A 23115-nucleotide genomic window follows, 5' to 3' on the forward strand; every position below is an offset into this window, starting at 1 on the left:
CTTGTTTTTTGAAATAGGGGTGTACACCATAACTTTCTGGTAATATACTGCCCCCCATTTGTTTGAAGTGTGAATTAAATAGTTGGTCAATTTTGAAATATAGCCCCTTTAATGTCACTTTGTCCACTAACCCTTTACTTTTGTCAGCTTGTGTCTATTGCATTAAAACTGGACACCAATACTACCTGTTATTCAGTCCTCTGGTGGGCCAGACATTCTTTAAAGTTGAGTTTTTTCAGATCTAACATATTATATTTCTAACTGGACATCACTAATTCACTCTATAGCAACGACTTTGCACATCAAGTTTTCAATGAATGTGTGCGCAGTAGGTGCAACCCAAAGATAATTCCTTCTGAAAAATAAAATAAATAGCTGTAACTGAAGTGATTTATGCTAAAATTCATATTTAGATAAAGGTGCTGGCTACGTGGAAATAATTCTCAGTAAACCAAAATACAGTGCAGCTGCATGTCACAAGATCACATCTCTTGCTTTTGTTTTTGTTTTGTTTTTTAAGAAAAGTTTTACAGAAACATAGTGACATGTTTTAATTTCAATTTTTAAATCCCTGAATATTTGCCAACTTTTTTGCAAACCGTATATATGCGCTCAACTCAAAAGTGTGAGTCTTCAACGAGAGCCTTGAAGGCAGCATGCTGCTCACTTGTTAGGTTCACATTTTCACAAATTTATACAGAACACTGTCAGCTCAGCATTCAGTGTGAAGAACAGAATCTACCAAAGTAAAAATGATGAAGGAAGAAGCGAGACGGGATGTGACAAATACGACCCCATATGCGCATATACATATACACACACACACACACACACACACACACACACACACATACACACACACCTGTTATGGAGCCAGCCAGCCAGTCTACAGCAGAAATACAAAATAGAATTGAATGGTGTTTTTACTTTTCATATCAGTGCTGACCAGCCCAGTAGGCAACCACCCACTGTTCCAGTTGGCCAGCCTGCCCCTGGTGCCTGCTTTAGCCATGCATTAGGCTACTGCTGTTGTTGTCATAAATATAAATGACAAGAGTAACACTTCCTGTGGTGCATTCTTCTATACACTTCCTCAGCTCTCTATATACATCACAGAATGCAGTTTCAAGATGGCCCATTCGACTCCGCTGAGCTTTCTCCTCAATCCTGCTCATGATTATCATCCAATCCGCCCGACTGCACTTAACCAGGTAACATGAATAACAACAACAGTGTCTTTCTCACCACACAGGCTCCTGGTTTCCCTTTTCTCTCTTAACACGAAATAAAAACATGATGACATGATGTCCTGCCATCTCTGATTATCTCTCACAAAATGTTCCTTTTCATTCTTCAAAGGAAACAAACACAAGAGAAGAAAAAAAAATGGGGTAAAATACAAATTACTTTTTTAAAAAGTCAATAAACACCGAAAGAGGCTTCAGAAGATTTACACGAGCAGGTTAGGCTTGGCACAGTCAGAGGCAGATGAGTACAAGTGTAAGTGCATTCTAAGTTGACTATTGGAAAGCCCAATATAATGGGAGAAACATACTGCAGGATCCCAGGGCTCCTGCGGTGTGGGATAGGTAAAGGGCTTTCTTTCAGCCATTTAACACTTTTTAAACAAACAGCAACTCTCTCGTTAACAGGAAGTCTTAAAACCCTCACTGCAGCTTTCTGAACCACCTGGGTGAACTACCTGGATAAAAAATAGGATTTTTAGTTCTCGAAATCCTATTTTTTATCACAATCAGTTTTACAAGTTCAGTTCAATGAATTCACCACAAGACCACTAAAGTGGGCCATATTACTGTCCAATCACCAAAATCAAGTTAAAATGCTCCTCTGAGTGGCCCACAGCTGGTGGAGGCTGTTGCAGCTGTGTTGCAGCTTGTGAGGGAAACTGCAGACACTACTCTACTCAATATTAGCCCAACTACTCGTAAAAAAAGCTGCTTTTATCTTCAGCTATTTCTCCTCAAAAATATGCAACAACTGCTACTGCTCAATCACAGATAATGCAGTAAAGACAGAATAGTAAAGATAGAATAAAAGGAAAATTTTCTGAATTTGAAGCTTCATTGTTGACACTTGAAATGGTTTGAATATCAAAAAGTATCAGGTCTCTATCAAGGGACCTGATATATAAATGTATGTAAATGAAATGGTTTGTTGCTGTTATTAGACTGTGAGTGTCTTCAGCTTATAGTGACAAGACTGGTTGTGTTTTTTGGGTGTTTGTGGTAATGTAACAGGGCTTATAGAGTTTTATTTTCATTTTTGTAAACTCATTTTATTTTATTTTTTTCTTCAGTCAATGTATATACTGTTTTAGTGGTACTTCTATTGTTTTTGAGCTGTATCATGTTTTACTGACTGTTTAGATGTAGCCTGGGCGGTGGGTACTTGTCATTGTTGTTATTATCATTATCAGTAGTTTTATTGTTTCTGTCGTTATTTTCTTGCTCCCTTTTGACTTTGATTTTAATTTCCATTATTGTTTTTCATTATGATGTAACGTTTGCTTGAGTAGACCCCAGAAAGAGTAGTTGATAATTGGTAGTAGCTAATGGGGATCCAAATACATAAATAAATAAAATAAAATAGATGGGAAAAAAAAGACTTAATATAAAATCTTGAGAGACCCCATATGACATGTTATGCAATGCAGTGGAGGTCTTCATTACTATTGCTTTTAATCTAGTGCTCTTCAGATATTGCTAAGTAAATTACAATGTCAGGAAAATGCTGTTTATGTAATGATGTAATCCAGTGTCTGCTCACAGATTGACCTTAGTTCAGCTCACAAGCCGGACAGCAGTGACCCATGACCCACACACATTTCCACCAACACTTGGAAAGAAAGGCAGATTTAGATCAGAAGTGTGAAAATTACATTCAGCCACACAGCACTTGTACACACTGCTTGTCAATAAAGACAACAAAAATAAACTGAAAAGATTACAGCAGACTGCAGTATAGCTCCCTCGGTTTATGACAAAACACTATGGTTTTTGCCAGGTACACAGTTCCGTAATAGTAAAAGTAAATAACACTATGAGTATCTTTTTAATTTATTTTCTCTGTTCTTTCATTTTAAAAAAAGTCTGACATGAGTCTGCTAAGATAGGAAAACATGTTTAATATTTTCCAGTCATCTGTTCAACACATTTGTTCACATGTGTGTTCTGTGTGTGTTCCTGATTTTAAAGGAGTTGTAGCTCCACTCGCTGTGATAATAACCTTTGCAGGGAGCTGCTGCTGAGAAGGAGGTCTAGACAGAAGGAGAGAGGAGGTGAAGAGAAAACTGGGGAAGGTCAGGAGGGAGTGGTGGTGGCCTAATTCACACAGACATGTACATACATACACACACACAAACACACACGAGTGTTCACACCGACTGTAATCCATCACGGTGTTACTCGTCATTCGTGGACCTGCCATAATGACCCAGAGCTGTCTGTTATAGTAGGAGCCAGAGGTGAGTCCTGGGGTAGTAAGACACACACACACACACACACACACACACACACACACACGCACACACACACGCTACAGTCCACGTGCACTTGAGCAGATGCTTTGTGGTGCAGAGCAGCATTGCAGGTCCATTTTCTTCTGCACTAGCTCGTTAGGTAGCTAGCCAAGGGCACAAGACAACAGGGTCCAGCCCACTGATGGTTACAGGTTTATACAGTAGACCACCCATCTGCACCCATGACTTAAGAAATAGAGGCTACTCATGAGATAAATCTTGTCACCTGACTATACTGATGCAAGTATACTGTAACCAAGCTTGCATAAACAGAGGCAGTGTCAGCTTGATACTGCCAGGTTGTGCTTGACAGTCTATGATGATTCCAGGGAACAATTGACAGCTTCTCTAACAAGGCATTTTAATATTGATATAAACCCATCTTATTAGCCTTAATCACAAACTGGTGATGCAACAGAGTTCAGGATCCAGTCATCCCAAACTGAGAGACTGCACATCTGCCCTGTTTGCCTATATCAAATAGTAGTGTCAGATGTAATCTCTGGCAGGATCTGCTCTGCTATTAAACAGAGCTCTACCTGGAGAAGGTTGAACTTTAGCAGTGATGACTGCACCTGTTTACCACTGCAGCCTGCACCAGGAGGAGGACATTTAACTTCTGATATCACACCATATTGCCTAAGCATTAGGACAGTCATATGTTTTCATTGTTTTGACAGCAAGAAAAGGATAAAAAAAAACAACAAGGTTTAAAGTGTTGACAGCTTTAAGGCTGTTTTGTGGCATTTGGCCCCATACTGGAGTCATACCCATTTTTAGCCTAGGGGGGTATGCTTAAAAAGGCAAGCAATTTTTATATGGTTCACCAGATGTGTCTGCAAACACCAAGAAGGTAAACCTGAGAAACAGCACTTTACTCCCACAGTCATTGTCCTTTCATTGCAGTTCCAATTTACAAAGCTTTTTTTCCGAGTTTCTGAGTCTCTAACAGGTGTTAAGAAGCTAGTGGCGTGAAAACGTATGTTTTTAAAGCAAAAGTAGGTGTTTTTGAAGAAGATCATTGTATCACATTTAGAGCATTAAGAAACAACATAGACCAAAAGTTCTATATGGTTTCTTAAAGCTCAGTTTTAGCCATTGTGGTAACTGCAATGTAGCCTATGTGCATATTTGTTACAGGGTGGATTTTCAGATTAAAAGGCAATTCCACTCACTGAAGTTTTTTTCATTTTGCACATTCTCCCTCAGCTGTACATCACTCTAGATGGAAATCAGTTATTCAAATTTATTTTCAAGCTGTGGTTCTGTAAAATAAAGGTTACTTTTAAGTTTTCATTGTACGTAGTGTAGATGGTGGAAGTATATCGCTTTGGCCTATCTCTTGGGTTGTAATTGAAAGAAGCTCTATAGCAAACTATTCACTGTTTTGAAGGCAGACATGAGAGAAGCAGAGAGACAATATAACAAGACGTTGAATGGATAAGACCATGACTATAAATATATATTTTGTCATGATTCATGTTTTAATTTATTAAATTGTCCTAAATGAAACGATGCCCAGCCCATATGGGCTTACAATAAGAGTGACAATTACCATACAGATGATGGAAAATGAAAATAAAAAATGTTAAAATCTAATCAAACTGAACTATTTATGAGATCAAGTGTGCGTGTATTTTCGTTTCTTCCGTGTGATTTGTTTGTGTGTTTAAAAAAAAAAGAAAAAAAAACAGCACAGTTTCTCCTCTAATATTGATTCTGTAGTTTACAGTGACTTCAGCACTTTCATGACAGTAAACTGTCATTTAATCTCTGCACTTTCAGCAGATGTCTCTACCTTGCCTGAAACCAAAGCTTCATTAGCCATAAATGAAGGACACACACACACACACACACACACACACACACAAACAAACAAACAAACAAACAATGCACACACCCAATACAACTAGCCCCTGCCTTTGTTGTTTCAGTCTGAGATTGATGCAATTAATATTTCATGATTCCATCAGGGTCACCTAGAATTCAAGCAAACAGAGTGCAGACTTCTGTCGACTTAAGAAAGAAATTTCTAATACAAAAATATTGACTTTTATATAAGAACAACCAAATTTGTTGAAAGTTAACTTAAGCAAAATATTGTAGTTGACATATAGACTGCACTGTAGACGACCACTCAAAGCACTTTACACTACAAGCCATATTCAGCTATTCACACAGCACTTTTTCTACTCATTCAGTGCTTCTGTATCACCCACACCAATAATATCAGGGTCTGCATAGCCTACCTGTAATATATTATATGATATGCTGATGAGATCTGTCTGTATAAGGAATCACAACACTCCACTCTGGTTTACTTCGCTGTCCAACCACGCCCTGAGGGTGGGTGGGTCAAACCAGTCTGTGTTTTTTTTCCCTTATTGGGATTTTTTTGTTACATATTTTACATATTGTTACATATCACGAGTGTGCCTGAAGTAAAGTCAGTAGCTTTTCCTTTGTCAATATCAGGGGCAATTTGGGGTTCAGTATCTTGGCCAACATGTGGACTGGACCTTGATTAGTAGATGACCTGCTCTACCTCCTGAGCCTTTACTGGATTCAGGCAACAACAACTGTGAAAATGGATATCACTTTTGGTTGCCATCAAAATCCAGTGTTCTCACTGTGAGAACACTGCTGACATTTCGGGGAAAACCTAAAAACTTTTTTTTTTTTTGGTTAGCTTGCTGTGCACATTGATAGCAAATGAATAAAATTAAATAAAAATAGATACCTCCCAGTCACAATGAAAGTCAAAACCAGTCACATGCTGCTTCAAGAGAATGTGAGTCAAACTAAAGCAGCTTTTAAAAATATCTTCACTTCCCTGAATGAGCTAGCATAATTTACAAAAAGGAAAGCACTCTTGCGCGTGGTTGCAGATTGTGCAGTCAGGTAGGCCTACTTCATTTCTAGGCCTCCTGGAGAAATGACTTCAGCATTATTGTAGTTTAACTCCCTCAGACGCATCACTGTTTTATGTGCAGACAGACTGGGAGACAACATCGAGGGGACATGGGAAGAGGCGGAGTTGTGCCACCTGCAGACCCAGAGGGCACATGCACAGCGGGAGGAGGAGGATGATATAGCCGATGGACTGCAACCATTTCAAAATTAATAATATATAAGCATTGCTAGGTCGCCCCTTTTCCAGCTGCCAACCTGCAGTAAATGACTGCCTATCATCTACTGTAATCCACTGACTTTAATGTGTGCATAACAAATTACAAAATCGCAATATTTCAGTGGCTGCAGCAAGCACTGTCACACCGATGAGAGTCTGTACTGTATAATAAGCACTTAACAAAACCAACTCTAAGTCACATTCAGTTAACATTCCATGTATAAGGACCAGAAAGGCAGAGCATTATGTAATATATGATTCATCCGGAAAAAAAAAATCTGCTTCAGTAACTGACTCTCTGCTCTTCAATGGTTGGTTGTGTTTGCAGCCTTTCATTCACGTCATTGGTACCATTTTCCCCAAGCACTATTCTTCCAGTGGTACAATGCCCTGACTGAAAGTGAAACTGCACTTCTCTTTTACATATGTAATGATACAGCTTATGATCTGTGCATATTCAAATAATGCATAATAAAATGTTACTTTTTTACATAAAATTTGCGCAAGCACAACACTGTCAGACACAAGAGCTCTGTATCGTCTGAGGACAGTTTCTTTTTACAGACTTTTGAAATGCACTTCAAAAAATATAGGACAAACTCAATTTGAAAGACAACGGACACAAACCATGTTCATTTCAGACTTTGCTTAAACATTAAGAGCAGTGTTTTCAAAAGGTTCATTTGTGAGCTACTCTTGTATGAGATTCAAAGCAAACGCCTTTTGCTTTTATGTTGAAAAGTCTGTTTCTGCTGTTTCTTTATGTCCTCTTATTAGATCTCATGGCAACACACTCTGGCCCCAATTAAACCAGTTTTCAAATGTGCAAAGTGTGAAACTCCTGAGAGGCAGAGATTTCATGTTTCGCCCCCTATTCATGAAGGGCTAATTATAAAGCTGAGTGAAAAGAGGCAGAATGGACTGTCCAGTCGTGACGGGTCTGTCTGTGTGTTGTACAGAGGCACAGATAGGCAGCTGTTCAAAAGAAACTTCTTTCAGAAGACAAAGGGAATAGATCAAAAAACACAAAGCCAGCAATGTCTGAAAGTCATTCCGTTTTTTACAAGTCATCATCAGCACAGTTGGAAGTGCAAAAAATGAGATCTTAAAAAAATCTGATGGGAAACATTTAGAACTGCCATTGTGCAGAAAACAGCCCGCTCGCTGCGAACTGGAGAGGAATCTTTTTTACATCATAATGCAAATAAAGGAGCACTGTGGATGAATATTCCACACCGGGCTTTCTTATTTCAGACTCCTACTTCAACCAAAGAAAAGTATTTAAATTAATTTATCAGGTTTATAGCACCTATTAGAAGAATGGACATTCTGTTACAACCCTTCAGAGAGGTCAGTTATAGCAGCTATAGAAACTGTTCCAGTCTCTCGTGGCCAAGTCCTGTGTAGGCAACATGAGAAAGAATATCAAATACTGTACAGCCTGTGTTATTTTCTCTTATGGAACAATAATTGATCCCAAAATAGAAACTTGAATATCAAGCTTGTTTTAGAACAAATCAGAGACCGTTTCATTTTGTAGGGATCAGGCTTTGAGATTGCGACTGTCACTGCAGTCTCCAACATGAATTCACATTGTTCCATATTGTTTGAAAAGAACGTCTCCAGCTCGTGTTGGCAGAGGTACTGTCTCGGCTCATCACCACATTCCTCAGCCTCACTCTCTGTTTCTTATCATTTTAATAATGCTCCGGCTGTCTCTCATCAAAATGATGGAGTTTAAGTAATAGGCTGAAATTCATATTAAATCAAAATAACATCTCGAAATTCAACTTAATTTTAACAATGTGCAATGGACTGCTCTAGATATGAAAGATCGGTACTGGTTTGTTAAGAAAAAAATGATATTGTTCGAATATAAAAGACATAAACTTTGATATTCTAAAGGGATCAGCATGGAGGTGTCACAAAAGACCTGAAAACAAGCCTAATCTTTGTACCTATTTTTATATCAATGACATTATAAAGCATTGCCAAGAGTGCTCTTAAGTCTTTTTTTCATGGGGTTGGGGACTGAAGTAGATTCTTTCTCTCAGATAAAACAAATTATGAGACACTGCTCAAAAAGGAAAGAAGCATTTTTAAAGGCATGACACAGAACTGCCAAGCTCTCAAGTCACAACAAGGTCTTGAGATAAAAAAAAAAAGCAGATCTATCCATCAACCATAAAGTGAGACACAGTAATGACCCATATGGAAACATTGTACAGTAATAGTAACATTATGAAATATTAGACATTTACACCTCTACATTGCTCTGTTGTTGAAATCACTAATGTTGCGTTAACAATTCAAGACACTCTGACTAATGTACAGACTCTGAATCCAACAAAAATCCCCTGCTGTTGAGGAGTACAGCCATCTATCATCATTGCATTCTGTACTCTGCTACACAGCGATTAGGAAATCTTCCAATGTGGTGATTCATTAGATGCTGGGTATGTGCTCTTTTGATGGCTGGCTGATTGATTGCTTTTCTTCTGCTAGAGCTGTGGGTTGTCTAACTTTGCCAGCATCTGTGTTCGACTGGAACTCGCCTTGTAGAAATAAATAAAGAAATAAATAATCAAATCCCAAACATGGATGTGCAACAGACTCACATTACTGGGCAATTTGTGGTTATAACAGCTCTGGCAAAACTCTTGAACATAATGCATTTCATCCTACATAGAACAGCACAGTGCCTCCTCATCCCAGAGCGGGGAAATAAAGTTTAAGATGTGGCTTAACAAGCTCACTCTAACTACAAAGAATTGACTTAAACAAAAGGAAAGGAATGAAACAAGGGAGACAAAAGGAAATCAGAATAGAACATCTTTCTGTAAATATGGTCTTACAGTCTTGACTTTAGAAAGACATAAACCACCACCCCACCCCCCCAAAGCATGGCTTCCTCACCTGATTGCCAATCTGCTCACAGCAACAAGAGACTTAATCCCCTCACAAGTTAACAAATCCACTTCTTTTCAAACAGAGCAAACACTTTGAGGAAAAGCCAAAGCGAAAGTAGTTAAGGACGCTCAGAAGTGTGTACTGAAGAAAAAATGCCTTTTTCTCTTTTTTGTTTTTGTCCCACCCTCCCCCACAACACACACACACACACACACACACACACACACACACACACACACACACACACACACTTGATTCAACATGGTTGAATTAACAAAAAGAGCTCAATTATTAAATTGGTAAAAAGGACTGAGAAAAATGTTCCAACTAAATGAATACAGTACGAATCAAACAAGCATCCTGGTAATTTAATTAATGGTTTGTATGGTATTTCTTTGTCCCACTTTGTACTCCTCATATTTGGCCAACATGCCACTCATATTTAATTCTCTTTGTTACAGTCACCATAACTATTCTGGAGAGAAAAGAGAATAGGGAACAAAAGAGAACAAAGGCGCTGGCTGGTCCAAAAATATCAGTGAAAGTTACTGAGCTGCTCATTGAACAGTTTTACAGTCCACATGAAGCTGAACTTTTGTAAAGTACGGCTGATATTCTAAAACAGCAATGCAAACTTCAAAAAAGGAGAGTGCTTCTCAGATAGCTTCAGTTCTTGAACTGCAGAATGTTAAAAGGTCTTTCAAGTTTAAAATAAATAAATCAGCACCGCAACCTCCAAGTCAAAGGTTGCTAGTGTTAGAATATATGCAGATTATACTCTATCTTCAATTACTTACCGCAGACACTTTATGTCCGTTATATCCCTGTTGGTCAGATTCAATTTATGGCTGCTGACTGGTGCTCATCCTTGCATGACCCTCGCTGGTAGATACTGTATGGGTGTATTTAGTTCTGTACAGGGCATTCATAATGTATTCAGACCGCTTAGGGGTCAGTACTTAGTGTAATGATGATGAGACAAAGATGAAGCACAAAGATTGACAAGGATGAAATGCTTGTCAGGTGAAATTCCAAGCAACTTTCAGGTCTTTCACTGACGAGGATCCACACAGGATCTCTGGAGCTCAGTCAGAGTGACCATCAGGTTGTTGTTCACCTCTCCCACCGAGGTCCTTCTTCCCTGATTGCTCAGTTTGGCCAGGCAGACAGTTCTGGGAAGATTTGTCGTTGTTCCACGCTTCTTCCATTTAATAATTATGTGCTCTTGGGAACCTTCAATGCAGCAGAAATGTTTTTGTTGCCTTCCTCAGATCTGTGCCTCCACACAATCCTGTCTCTGAGCTCTGCAGGCTGTTCCTTCCACCTCAGGGCTTTGTTTTTACTCTGATATGCATCGTCAGCTGTGAGACCTTATAGACAGGTGTGTCTTTCCACATCATGTCCAATCAATTGAATTTACCACAAGTGGTGTAGAAACATCTCAAATACAATTAAGAGAAATAGGAGGCACCTGAGCTAAATTTCAAGTGTCATAGGAAATGTTTCTAGAATTTGGTTTTTGCTTTGTTATTATGGGATGTTGAGTGTAAATTGTGAGACACGAAATAAACATGAATTTAAATGATTTTAGCAAAATGTGAAAAAAGTGAAGGGGCCTAAATACTTTCTGAATGCACTGTATGTATATGTGTTGTTTTGGAGTAACTTTTGGAGTCACTGCAAACTGTGCAATTATAGTCATGCACACTGTGAAAACAACACTGCAATCACATGCATTTAATTACAGCTGATTGCACCCATGCTACTGTCGTTAGTGAAATTGAGCAGAAGAAGATTTCTGTGCTTCATAATCTTTGTCTCATCATCACTACACAAATGACCCTCCTCAATGAAACAGAGAGCCTCCTGTTTCAATCTCACACACTGTGTGTGTGTGTGTGTGTGTGTGTGTGTGTGTGTGTGTGTGTGTGTGTGTGTGCTTGTTCTTGCATTTCTGCACTCATGAAGACCAGATTCTTTCATGTAAGCTCATTGTAAGCTGAAGGAGAGCCTCCGAAATGGAGACATTTTGGTGGTCACTCAACAAAGAGCCAGACAGCTAAGTGACAACTGGGGACTTATACTGTACATCAAGGGCATTTTGAGATGACTGCATTTCTACTCTGTCATTCGTTCATACTGTAACTGAACAGACACGCAGGATCAGACTTAAGTAAATGACATGACAGGCTTTAATTATGCTGCAATTTCCACACGTATGAATTTGTATGAGTTTAAATCTGATTTACTAAAGCACAAGCTCTTTATGTAATTGGTCACTGTGATCGCCCTCCAGACGTTTTCTGTGACTGAATCCCACGAGACACGAGTCAGTGGTGAGATTTTGTCTGAAAAGAGATTTGTCAGGAAGCTCAATCAAAAATCAACACATACTGTAAACAAGCTACAAATTAATTAAATAATATGATTCCAAGACATTAACAAAGGCTGCAATCATGAAATCGTTTCAGCATCTTCTGCTCATAAAATAATAATATTCAATTATTATCAGGGTTTGAGCAAGGGCATAACATTGCAACAATAAGCCCTTTAAAACATCCCATCACTTCAATATTGTCCTACGAAAAATCTAAGGAAAGATCAATGGCATTTGCAGGCTTCTCATTTTTATTTGAGAATGTTTTTTTCATAAGCTGTATCAACATATATTTTGTGATTCAGACTAACAACAAAATGACAGCTGTGTTAACTCTATTCAGGTGCAGATGCATCACAAGAGTCTGTCTGTGTGCTCTGCCAAAGATGCTTCTTAGGGAGAGAAATGCCACTCTGTCGTTTTGATATTTAGAAAGTAAGAAACTGCAGTTGACAGGTAATGCAGATGACAAACAATAGTTGGAATCCCTTAGTTAAACTTTTAGTACATCCACATTCAAATTTAATAAATTTAATCAGGATCTTTGGACATTCAGGACGGAGCCGCAGCTGGTCTAGTCATCGTGTCCACATTCAGTGATGAATCTGTCTCTCATAAGTAATAAAGCGTCATTTTTTTACCCACATATGTTGTAGCTGGATAGCAGTTACTGACCAGCTAATGTTAGCAGATGGTAAACAATAGTCAGAATCCTTTAGGTATTAACATTGTACGAGGGCTGATTGATAAGTTTGTGGTCTAATGTAGAAGGATGTGCACGTCCATACATGCACATGCAGTTCAACTGTTTGAGTGAGTTAATAACTTTTTGGGTTTTTTCTTGTTCAGGTAATTGAAACTTGCAAGTCAGCATTGTGTGAGAATGGCCAACATCGACCTTGGTGCAGTCGTTTGCTACCTCAGTCTAAAAGGCTTATCACCCAAGTAAGTCCACGAGGACTTAGTGACAACACAAGGGGAGGGTGCCCCTTCTTACAGCAGAGGAAGAGAAGTGGGCTGCTGAATTCAAAAGTAGCAGAGAGAGCCTTGAAGATGACTCCTGACTTGCAATTTACAATGAGAAATACTGCAAAAGTCGTTAACTTAACATTTTCTGCATAGTCACTCAAAGTGTTGAACTGCATGCACATGTATGGAGAGCTGTATAACTCATCTCCTTCTACCTTAGGCCACAAACGTATCAATCAGCCTTTGAATAGAAAGCTGAATATGGCCTCTTTTTGGAGCTCTGATGATGATTCAGAGGTAACAGTGCCTTGACATTGACCTGCACTCAGTTCTGGCTACATGTGAGAACCCATCAAAAGGCCAATGGAGTAAAAGAAATTGAAGCTGAAACTCTTTATCTCATGGCCGACGAAAACAAATCTTTTTTTTCATGCAGTTGCAGAGTCTTATTTGTGTGTGTGTGTGTGTGTGTGTATGTGTGTTTATGCTACTTTAAAAGTTTTCCTTCTCTGTTCTAAATTTGTTTGCTGTGAACCCATGACAACGCTTTTGATTTCTGAACAGCAACAAAGCTTTCGCCCAACTGCACAGCTTTACTGAAAATTTTAAAAACTGCTAATGTTCTGGAAATCAGCATTTTCTAACCTACAGTTTGTTTTCACACTCGCCTGTACAAGTACACATATAAATGAGCTTTTTATACAATCTACCGAAATCAGCTAGCTCTGAACCCTTATACTAACGTGCAGCAGAGGAAAATAACATGGCCATATTTTTGAAAATTTTATGTGCCTTAAAAACACGTAAATTTTTCTTTCTTTTCTTCCATTTTTTCCTTTCCTTTACAGATTTGTACCGAAGGATGTGATTACGGTTAGTCAGCATTGTGGCCTGAAAAAAAGGAGTAACGAAAGAGAAATCAGGAGACAGTAAATGTAGAACAGAATGTCATATACCAAGGTTGAAACTTTCTTACATGAGATCTGATTCCAAAGGTTGAATAAGTGCTGTGGAAATATCATATCAAAGGCTGTGATGCTCATTAAAGTGGTACATTAATAGCATTTTAATAGCATTTAACGCAGTTTAAATTAACACTAAGAGTGTGAGAGAGCAGAATTACCAGTCAAGATGGTTCAGTCTTAAGGAGGTACAGCTAGTCTCATCCTTACAGTACAAACTGCCCAATGAACTCAGACTGGCAAAATCAGTATCTTCTTATTGCCTCTAAAAACACATTTCCTTCACAAAGCTTTTGAATAATCTTGTTTAAATATTTCACATATATTTACATTGCTTACTTGTGTTTTTGTTGTTTAATTTTTTTTATCTTGAGTAACTTCTTTGCATGTGTTTGTTTTTTGTTTTGTAATTTTTATCCTTGTGAAGTACAATGTAATCTCTGATTTTGACAAGTTTTATATAATTAAACTTTATTATTATGATTATAATGTTTAAATTTTAAGAACATAACTGATTTTAGACAGAAAATGTAAGATATATTATCTTTTGAAGATGAAAATTATGAACTGGATTTATCCTTGAACATACAGGATATATGACATAGATCCAATTGGCAAAAATATGACACATTTGTCAAATAAGCTTTGAAGTTATTGAGTACAGTATGAGAAAAACACCAGTCCTTTGAGTTACATTTGAACCTTTATATATACACGTTTCTCAATAATGTCTCAATAAGTTAGAAAAGTCGTTATGCCAGTGAACTTATAAACTTTATATCTCTGAAAAAAGTGGTTCAAAGAGTTTATTAGTCTTTGTATCAGATATGATGTGAAGTGAAGCTGAAATGGCATCAATGTGAGGAATTGAGTTGAAAAGCCTTGGCATTCGGTGCTGTCCAGCACACGGAGAGGTTAAAAATTCATTTCCTCCTCCAGCTAGTTTTACCAGAAATGTCAGTGTCAATTTGGTAAAAGTCCCTCTAAAAATTACTCATATAAAACGACCATCTCCACCTTCTCAATAAAAGCGAGCGCTGGTCCGCTGGGAGGGCGACTTTCCATCTTCTGAATCTCAACTGTTGAGCCAAACCAGACAGGCCTGGAAACTGCCCAGGGATATTATCCGTCTTATTGGAATGATGCTGTAATCGAGCTAAGTTATAGATCAGAAAGCCAATATCATCAGACTGTTCTTTGGGGAGATGGGCCATTATGTCAAAAGTGGCCTTTACTGTCATGATGTGCAGACGTATAATCGTATCTGGATGTATGTAATTAGTTTATGGCGGTAACGATTGATGATGCTACAATTACAGTATTTCTGAGAGGAAGGCCTTGTTTTACAGTCAAAGAATGGTTGAAAAAGGATCAACATAATGACTATGTCGTTCAAACCTACTGCTGAACAGGCTGGGGGCCATTCAAAGCTTCCTGCTAATCTTCTGCAGAAATGTCATTAACTTAAGTGCAGTGTCGCGCAGCAAACACAAGCAACGGATGCAAATAAAGCCGTAAATAATCTACGGGCCAGTGTGTGTTTCATGCATGGAGCCTCCACCTCTGGAACTCTATAAATTACAGATTTGTTTTGAATCTTAATGCTCTCTGGTCTGATTCAAAGTCCTATTGCAAGATTTATTTATCATCAGTGCAGCATTTCAAAGATGTAGCTGCTCCCGAGTGGCTTGGCTGGTGCAATTCACGATTCATATATCATATGTCTAATGGAGAGGTACATCAGGATATGAACATATCTATGCACCTCATCATCTATTCATTTCAGTCACAACATTTTCTAACTGTTACGCATTAGGCATTGTGAGGGAAGGCAACTTGGGTGCGTTGAGTTCCAAGTAACTTAAGATTTATAGTGTTTATACCAGAGGTAAAGTGATGTATGTTGCACATTAAGGCGGAAATTACAAAAAGACATCATCACAGAATCCAAGGGTAAAGAATGAGACTTTTCTGAGTGTGAGAAAGCTGTTGAGAGAGGAAAAGAAAAAAGGGACAAAGTCTTTGAACCATTTCTAATCTTGAAACTTTTACACTTTTTCAAATCTTTGAAATATCAGGAAAACATGTCATGGTGACATTCTCTACTACTGTGAACAGCAAGGAGACACTTGTGGCTGTAGCAAAAAATGTGTACCAGTGTGGGAGGATGTATTTACATCTGTTGTGATGGATGGATGGAGTGATGGGAAACACATGTATTTGTCAAATTAGAGAGAGAGACATTTTATCTAAACGAGCTTGAGAAAATAGGGGAGGGAAACCAAGCTTAACATGATTCCTTGATGGCTATTTCCACTGTGGAGAGAGGTTGAGTGTGTCTGTCTGAGTGTGTACACACTCATGTACATATTTAAGGGTTTTACGCTTTAATCTAGTGAACACAGCAGGCTGAAAAGAGACAGTCACATGGGGCTTGTTCCGTCAAAGGAACATATAAGAAGACTGCACTTATTTCCAAATAACACACACACACACATACACATACACAGGCACACACACACACACACACACACACACACACACACACACACACACACACACACACACACACACACACACACACACACAAACACTCTATGATTCATATGTTTGGAAAGTTCTGCTTCTTTAGAGTATCATTACACTGTTCACCTTTTGGAGATGACGAGTGGAACTGTTAAATGTCGTCTACAGTACTAACTGACTTTTCTTCCAAATAAACATTGTAAAGTTATGAAAAAAAACCCCAAAAAACAAACAAACATTTGCATTTGCAGCAGAACTTACAATTTATTCACTCTTTGTTGTCTTTGATGTCCCTAGAATGACTGGAAATGGCCTTGTCTCGGAAGCTAAATTACAGTTAAATGAATTGTATATACGACAATAAGATGTATATGAAAAGCCACGTTTCTTTTTCCTCCATCTTGCTTTCTTATACACTGACACTGTTCTCTCATTTCTCTGCCCAGTTCCATTTCAAGAAAAGAAATCTGTCTTCTGGGCTCCATGAGAGTAAATAAAAAATAAATAAATAAAGAAAATCATAATTAGCTCATTGGGGGAGCTGCATGCATATATTCGGGGAATCATTCTGATTTCAAATGGATTTATCGTCCATGAAATTGCATATAATGGGAATTTGTCAGTGGCGTATGCTCTGATTGTATTTCCCTGAGCAGCAGCGGAGACTGGAAAAAGGTGGATTGGAGAAGGAGGGGTGTAGATGGGCACATTTGATCCCCATTTGTGTCTGCCATACCACTATTTCCCCATTACATTGCTAATCACCTTGGGAGGGAGAGGAAGTTGAGAGGAAAGCAAGCATGCTGCCTTGTTTACAAACCAAATCTGTGTTCTCGTAGTGAGGCTCATCATTAGCAGCGGACACATCAGATCACAGCGATTTCAATACTGAAGCACCAATCAATGCTTCCACAAATCTTGAGCTACTCTCATTCTACTTCCTGTCAAACCCAGAGCCATTCAAGTCCTCAGTCCATGCAGCTAAACAGCCGGACGTCAGCCAGTTCAGTGGCCTGGCCTCATTTATTTATGGCTCGCCCCTGAGATCTGGCTCCGCTCTGGTCTGATCCAAACTGCTTGCCACCTCCCCTTCCCTCCCCGGCCATCAGCACTCAGCTATTTCCAAGCTCTTTAAAAGTTCACCCTATCTGAAAGACAGCATCAAGCCCTGGCTTAGGCACAGTCCTCACCAACGCTCTCTGCATTTCAAAGCGGTTGGTGGGGCTGCAATGCATAGAGAGAGAGAGAGAGAGAGAGAGAGGGTGAGGGACACTGAGGCAGAAAGAGGGAGAGAGAGAGATAGAGACATGCTTGGGGAATTCTTCACAGAGAGGTGGCTGCATAGCCTTCTGCACAAACTATTGCCACACATATAGGTTCACATGGTAAAATGCAAACATACACTCATGTTTACACATGAAAATGAGAGCACACACACATCAACACACACGTCTTTCTCTGCTGGATTTACCTGACCTGTATTGTCTCAACACATCTGAGACGCAGCGATGAGAGCTGCCACTGCTCTGGGAACAGGTTTCCCCTCCTCCTCCAGTTCAAACACACACACTCATGCACACTTACACACACACACACATTCATAAAGCCACACACTTCAAGGGAACACATTAAGGAGGAAGAACTATTGCTCAGAGCACCTGGTGTTCTCATAATGTCAGAGTCAGATACAGACTGGCAACCAGTTTTTCACAGTAGGTGAAGAAAACAATCTGCGTGTGTGTGTGTGTGTGTGTGTGTGTGTGTGTGTTGTGGAATGTGTGCATCTGCGTTTGTGTGTGCATGTGTCGAGCCTTTCATCTGTACCCATAATTGCATGTATTTGACAAAGCTATTACAGGTCTCATATCAGTGAGACGTTGCATCGTTCCAAAAGACTCCAAAGACGACGACACCAACTGTGTCATCGTCTGTGTCATCTCCCTTGGCAGATTTAAAGGAGGCGTTTGCACAAAATGACATAATTTCTCTCTTAGAATTATGGTTTGATTGCAGCGAATTACTAACCGCAGATATGTGATCATCATGTAATTCCGCTCCTGTTCAAATAAATCTTCTAATCTAGTTTCTTCTTAATCATTTGAAAACAAGGCTTTTGCGTTTCACTGTCAAACTGTGTAAGACAAAGAACGCACACAGATGTCTTCTGCCTCTTTGCTCTTGTTAAAGCTTGTATTCATACTAATGGAGATAAATCTGAAAATATGGTAATGTCTCAGACAATGTTTCATCCACAGAAACAGCTGTTTTTTTCTGTTTTGCCTGTCAGATGACAACATGAAGATGTGCAAATATAAACCTGTGACTCGACCTGTTAAGCTGACCTGTAAGTGTACCTAATTTAATTCTTGGGCCTCTGCAGTGAGACTGTCGCTAAAATCACTGTTACAAGTTAAAAACAGAAATACACAGTATGTCAGTGACAGCAGCAGTCACAGATACAGGCAACATAAAGTCAGCAGTGTAATATTGCTGCTCTACTTTCTACGACCATACTGATGCTGCTCTTAACAAAAAGAACGGAAGCATAAGACATTTGTTCAAAAGCTTAAATCAGCTCTTTGAATTATGACTTTTGTCTGACAGGAACAAAAGTGGAAGTAGCTCTGACAGAGAAGGTGCTGTGGATGGAGCATCTGACATGTTCATGTTTCCACCCAGTTTTAGCTTGAACATTTAACAAAGTCAAAAAAGAGAATTCCAACCCAGACTCACACTTCCACCTCATTCCAAACTCTCCACAACTCTTGACAGTTCATTTTTGTATTTATATATCAGGGGTGTAGCCTGACCTTGTGGCTGTGGGATACCAGGAAACACTATAGTATTTTTTTTTTTTACAGTGCAAAATCACATTAGGTGATATAGTGGTTAAGGTACATACCACTAACCGCACAGCATCAATGGTTTGATTACCTTAGTGGCATCTTATACCCCTGTCTCTGCCTGCTCGTTTCCTTCCTCTGTTTAGACCTGTGGTTCGCAACCTGTGGCTCGGGGCCCACTGGTGGGCCACAAAGGTGTTGCAAGTGGGCCGACAAATCATTTGCAACAGTAAAATTTTGGTGAAAATAATGTCATTACAAAATAAATAAATAAAAATATAGATAATGTTTTTAAATGTTTTAAAAGGAAATTAGTTTTAAAAATATTAAAAATCTTTATCTTTTCATACTAAGGCCTCTCACTGTGATAAGGAACATTGCATAATTGTTTGCTATCTCAGTCTGACTGCACGCTAAAAAATTACATCGGCCACAAAAGCTGCATCATTATCATTAGAATAAAAAGTGCTCTGAGAGCGCATCATTTGGCCTGTGTGTTGTTACAGGGCCAGACGTGGGCAGACAACATTTCTGAGATTTTCAAGTGGACTATGAGTTGGAAAAGGTTGGGAACCACTGGTCTAGACTAATACCTGTCGAATAAAGACAAATATGCCAAAATAAAAAAATAAAAATAAAAAGATTATAAAAATGCATGAACTTTTCTTGCAAAAAGGCAAATACCTACTGTTGTTATTAGACGATGTGGAATGGGACCAAAATAGATAGCTGGTATATAAAAGAAATTGACTGTAATTTAACAACTCAAAGACCTGTATTTAGTGTGAAGTTGCTCTTTAATGAGAAGGCTACTGTAGTGGCAGAACAACAAACTATCTGATGAATCATTACTGACAAAAGATATCCTCTTGCTGGCAGGGAGGGCAAATTAGTTTGAAGGGATATTTGAATGAAACAGCATTCCATGGTTTTAAGAATGCTGGGAAGTCCGCGTGTTTGAACATCAATAAACAAACTGAAGCCTGGACAGATGTGGATGACTTTCCCATGGGTAGTGACAGTGATGAACATCGCCAACAGCTACACACTCACACACTCACTGTGGCTGGATAATGACTGCCACTGCCATATCAGGCTACGGCCTGAGGACGTTACCTACGATGTCAGTTCAATGCAGGAGTATAAACCAGGCTTAGAGTGGACATGGTCTGATGAAATGTCTTATTAAATGTCTTCACAGTCACGTAAGACAAGCCAGTACTGTGATACTGGTCCGTCAACAGGAAAAAACCATAGAGCAGTAGACAGTATGGTCACAGGAAATCATCTTTACGCTTTTCCTCTTTATTTGCAGCACGCCAATGAACTGCATGACAGATCATAAGGTTAATTCACATTGCAAGTAAATGCTGAGCACACCATCATCTGCTGCTTTACGCCTATAACAACTGACCCCAACCTGTGCATTAAACCTCATTCAGATGCTTGAGTGTGATTTAGATCTAGGATTTCTGCTTGTAGGTGCAAGAGATACATCACATGGAGCCTGAATACTCAACTGTTCCATTGTACCCACCCAGAAATAGCCCTCTGGTGTAAGCATGCATCCCTCAAGGACTCAGATTCTTTCCGGTGCTTTAATATTACGATGCCTTTGATCTATCATTTACCATCAGTTTGAAAATTAAGTCATGCCACGTTTGAAACTGCTACAGCCGATTAGAATAGCCATCAGCCTCATGAGGATCCATGGGAAATGAAAGAGAGAGGAGACATCGAGGCACAGGTGGAGGGAGGGAAGGAGTGAAGATAGAAAAGTGGATAAATGATAAAACTGGATGGATAATGACAGTGAGGGGTAGAGGAGATGGATAGATAAGAGGAGGTAAGATGAGGAGATATGCAGCAGAGGAAAATAGATGCTGAAGAAGAGAGATAGCGAGAAGCAGAGCAATGTAGAAAGTGAGCGACAGATAGAGAGAGCGAGTCAACAAAAAAAAAAAAACAGAGGCAGGGAAGAAGAGATTAAGTGAGATACAGTAAACATGTAGAGGGGGACAGCAAAAGAGAGGAAGAACAAGGAGAAAGATAGCAAGAAAAAAGAGGCGTGATGCGGTCTGACACTAGCTAACCCTCTGGATCCAATCCCACCCCCATCACTCAGAAAAGCAGGGCGCTCTTCTTTGATCCTGAACACTTTGAACATTCTGTCAGGCTTGTACTTTTACACCAATGAAGAAGAATGAGAGGCAGAAAAAAAGAAAAAAAAACTTCTCTGGGAGATGAGTTGCTAGTAAGTCACTCAACAAACACTCATCCTTTTACCTTCATTCTTCCCATGTTTTGATTTTCTGCATGTGATGTAAGCAGGAGGAAACTCAAGGAGAGAGCTGCTGGAAAAGAGGGAGAAGGTGAGGGGTGGTGGTAGGCAAATGATTCATTTTATGAATAAGAAAAAGAGAAAGGGAAAAAATAGGAAATAGGGTTAGACTAAAAAAAAATAAAAAGAAAATTTCCCACAAAACCGAGGTATAATTGAGTAGAAGAGTTCCCTCCAGCATCCCTGGTGGACTCCATCTCTCTCTCTCATTCTGTATGCCTTTTATCTTTCTTCCTAGTTTTATCGCTCTTCTTAAGCAACAATGAAAGTGTGTCTTTAAAGAGAGGCAACAATAAGGTACTGATGATTACATGACTGCTAGCAGCTACCATGTGCATAATCGCAGCCTGGCAGAAGCTCCTCTGACTGCAGTGCGTTAAAAACACAGACGGGCCAAGACGCACAAAGAACGATATTTATGAGCCTGAACACACAGAGGCCCTTTCACTCATCATTAGGCAAGTCTTGGTCATGTGGATTCCTGCTATGGTCTGTTGCGGCTTCCTCGTGAGTGCGGAGAGGAATACAAAGCATTTGAACCTTGTTAAGCAGACAATGCAAAATGCAAATGCAAAAGGTATTGTTTGACAGACGACTTGCTGCAGTGAAGTCATGTAGAGAGTGACTGCAATAAACTTCAAGATAATAAGGGCTAATTAGAAAATGCTTGGCTTCGGCTGTTTAGTCAAACACATAAAGCTGCAGCGGAATGGTTAACAATGGCTGACATCAAAGGAAGATAAAACTGTAAGCGCATTATCATGGTAGTTATAAATCTGTCGTGAGTCACTTTATTTACTGCCTGGGAATAATATGACAAAGCATTCAAGTCAGAGCTGTATTTTAGAAGGATGTAAAACTTCTCTTTCCCTATTTCTGTTATCACCAATAACACTAAGTTTTTCTTCAAGAATGAATAAACATTGATGTGAAATTGTGATTTAAGAAGATCATTTGAAAGCAGTGTAATGGCGGGAACCATGGAAACAGTTTCTTTGGTTTTGATTTCATTCATCTTTTTAGGTGGAAAAAAATGGTATTGCACCAACTACTTTGGAGAAATGCAACTCATCATATACCTGTTCTCAAATTGCTGTTATGCTAGACAATTCCCGTGGTGTCTAAACAATCATGTTCACGAGTGACTTAGTTTGTAACAATATCCTGTGGCTGCTCTTCACTGACACGTTACCCATAAATCTTTCTCTAGAGGCGCAAATTTGTGCTACATAAGATAATACACTTTATTCATAGTGACTGCAGCTACTCTCCTCTTTAAATGAAATACTAACTTCTGCCAACTACGAAAAAATGACGATTGTATTTGGCAAACAGCCAGTCAAATTTCAGTGGGGCAACAGATACTCAGCCCCACTTTGCATCATATTAGTGCCATCTGTTTTCATTGCCAATGACTTTGAGCATATGCATTGTTGTATTCCCACACTCAGGGCACTTGGCATTGTGAGTGTGAGTCTATCCCCACATTGCGGCCTCTGGGCCAAGCAAATTTAAACAC

The sequence above is a fragment of the Seriola lalandi genome, unplaced genomic scaffold, assembly GCF_002814215.2.
Source record: "Seriola lalandi dorsalis isolate HSWRI2012SDOR001 ecotype SW California unplaced genomic scaffold, Sedor1 jcf7180002054266, whole genome shotgun sequence".
Taxonomy (NCBI): domain Eukaryota; kingdom Metazoa; phylum Chordata; class Actinopteri; order Carangiformes; family Carangidae; genus Seriola; species Seriola lalandi.